Raw genomic sequence first — 3,292 nt, 5'->3', positions numbered from 1 at the left:
GGTCTCCTTTCCCGAGCGAGTTTGAATTGCCTTAGTCGTCTCCGGACTTTGAGGTTGTCCGAGCAATTTTCCTTCGTTGCTAGATAGGCGTCCGGCGAGCTGGGCTACTTGTGTTTCTAGCATCTTCATCATGTTGAGCACTTGAAGGTTAGAGCTCCCGACCTCCGTCACCTTGCCATCAATGTTCTCCAAAATCTTGTCCATAGCCTTGAACTTGGTGACGGTGTCCTTGTTGATCTTGCCTTGCTCCTCCATGAACTCCTTCAATTGTATACGAAGAGGCACCAAGTTTTGAATGGAAGAGCTTGCATTAAATTGGGGTCTACCTTGCCCGTAGCGGAAGTTGGTTGGCGGAATCCATTCTCCCTTCTTCATGTAGTCGAGCATCTTGGCTTCCTCCGGGCAATTCTTTTGTACATGGCCGTACTCTCCACATTCTTCATATGTAGACCTCGCTTCGGCCGCCTTCAAATCAATAGCTTGGGCTTCTCTCTTTTCCACTTCCATCTTCTCCAACATTCTCATGAGCGAGTCGATCTTCCCTTCTAGCACTTCTTCGCGTTCCACTTGTAATACACTCTTCGCGGCGCCCACGGATTGGAGTGGTTGTAGGCACCCCGATGATGCCCATGCGTCATTGTCCGCCACCTTCTTAAATAGCTTGAAAACTTGAGTAGGCGTGAGCTCAATGATAGAACCTCCGGCCGATGCGTCAATGATCCCCCTTGATGCAGTAGTGAGGCCTTGATAGAACTTCTGGACCACATCCTCCCATGAAAACTTGTGATGAGGTACGGCGCGGATGTAGTCATTGAAGCGCTCATAGGCTTACGCAATAGTCTCCGTCGGGGATTGCGCGAATGTTGCAATCCTGTTGCGCAGAACCTGGGTCTTGCCCGGCGAGTAGAACTCTGTCATGAATTCTTTCATCAAGTACTCCCAATTTTGCACCGTGCGCGGTGGTAGAGAATAAAACCATTGCAGCGCTCTCCCAAGTAGAGAGAACGGAAAGAGCCTCGCTCTTATTTGATCTTAAGTCATCCCTTGTATGTCGAAGGTGCGGCATAGTTGGAGGAACGCTTGAAGATGTAGATTAGCGTCTTCTTTTCCAGTGAAGGGCGAGCTTTGCACCATCCCTATGATTGAAGTCTTGATCTCGAACGGAACTCCGATGTTGTCGAGATTTTGGATCGGCAAGTCCCGAACGTCCGGAGTGCATAGCTCTCCGATTGTACGCTCCAGCTCCGGTAGCGCCATCCCTTGGTGAAGTGGCGCCTCCTTTGGACTTGTTGGTGGAGTTGCTTGAGGTGAAGACGATGAATCGTCAGCTTCAACTTTTGGATCTACTAGTTCCGGCTTCCTTGATCGTGCTTCTCGTCTCCTTTGCCTGTAAATTTTTTCTAGATCATCCACAAAATTTTCGGGTTTGTTGGAGAGGCTCCCGTCCTTCTCCTGTTAGGGGTTAGTGAAAAAGAAAAATATATACGAGATCTAAAAGATGAATATACAAGATCTAAAACATAAAAGAAAAATAAATCAAAATAAAGAAAACTCTAGATTAGATTGATTTTCGTGGAATAGATCCGTTTTTTTTTGTTATTTAGTTAGCTCAGAAAAATAAGAGATCTAAAAAAAGTCAAAAAGAAAAATCAAGAAATATTTACGAATGCAAGTAAGATTGGATCTTAAATCGATGGTTCCCCGGCAACGGCGCCAGAAAAGCTTGTTGACGCTCCTTAGCGCCCCCGATTTATATACCGCAAGCGCACGGTTTCATGTAGCTTTTCCCTTAGAGTATTCCCCCAAAGTTTATCAATCCACGGAACCAAAGACACAAGAAACAATCTACTAGCATAGAGATTCCTTTGTGTTGAGATGGTGAAAACGAATCTAATCTACTAAAAACATGACAAACACCGAAGGTAGTAAGAGAAAGTTAGAGATAACCAATCTAAATCACCTAGATCATGCATATGTTGTAGTTCCAGCTAGATGAAGTGAAGTAAGATAGATGTGAATCTCAATGAAAAGCATCTTTAAACTCAAAATCTCCAATCCGATCCCTCGATACCCCACCTACTTAGTAGCAACGGCATGTCACGACGCCACCCCTTTCAACAAAGATACCCTGAAGCAAGTCGAACCCCCTTTGGTAGTTCCGCCATGAACCTCTAGCCACCATGACTACAAGATCATGCTAAGTGATCTATCTCGATAATAGATCTAGGATGAGGCAAACCCAAAGAAAAGAACGAAATCGAAAGAGTGAACATGATCGCTAAACATTCGGAATCACAAATAACTTCACCATGAATGATAGTACATCACAAGATCACAACCGGGGCCCTACCTTGATCTTGATGATCCTAGCTCCAGAACTCTGACGTGGTCTTCCTTGCAAGGTTCCCACGTCGGCTAGGGCGAACCCTAGACAACTAGCACGACCCTCGGCTCTCCGAGAGGTGTCCCTCTATCTTCTCTGCTCCTTGGCGTCATCTCCCGAATTGATCTCTGCGTGAACCTTGGGGAGGGGTCTTTAAATAGCCTTAGGGAACCCTAGGTCAAAGGGGAGGTCGAACCGACCTAAAAAAGGGCTGGGCCGGCCGGCCCAATGAGCCTAGGCCGGCCGGCAGGCCTGGTACTTTCCTTCGTCGGCTCGTGTTCATCTTTCTCCCCAAGTCTCCTGGAATCTTCTAGAGTTTATGTCTTTCACGATTGCACCCCTTTAGACGTCGTTATCTTCGAGATTTCTTTGAGGAGAAGGATAGGATGGAAAATCCTTCCTTAAATATCTCTTTGCTTTGCTTAGCCCCGAAGTATCTTGATCTTATCTTGTGGGCTTTGTCTTTTGGGCTTCATTGGAGGGTGGATGTGCATGAACGGGCCTCTAATCATCATGACCTTCGATCCTTTGTTCGGGCTTTGGCCTTCGTCTTTTTTTGTGTCATCGCGTGATCGTGGGCCTCGCCATTTCATGCTCCAAAATTGGTCAAAAACCTGCAAAAACGAAGTACCTCCAAAATATATGTGCAAACGTGAAAACGACCAATAATTGGGCCGAGGTTAGGATGGTTAGTGATTTTGATATTAAATTCATGTCATTATCAAAGTTAAACAGGGGATAAAATGGATACTTAAGGAGCGCCAACAAGTTGGTCGAGTTGAAAATTCAACTTCAAGAGCTTCTGGACAAAGGCTTCATTCGCCCTAGTGCATCACCTTGGGGTTGTCCAGCTCTCTTTGTAAAGAAAAAGGATGATAGTTTGAGGTTGTGTGTGGACTACCGACCTCT

This window comes from Panicum virgatum, chromosome 6K (genome assembly GCF_016808335.1).
Source record: "Panicum virgatum strain AP13 chromosome 6K, P.virgatum_v5, whole genome shotgun sequence".
NCBI classification, from domain to species: Eukaryota; Viridiplantae; Streptophyta; class Magnoliopsida; order Poales; family Poaceae; genus Panicum; species Panicum virgatum.
Note: the sequence above shows the minus strand (reverse complement) of the source record.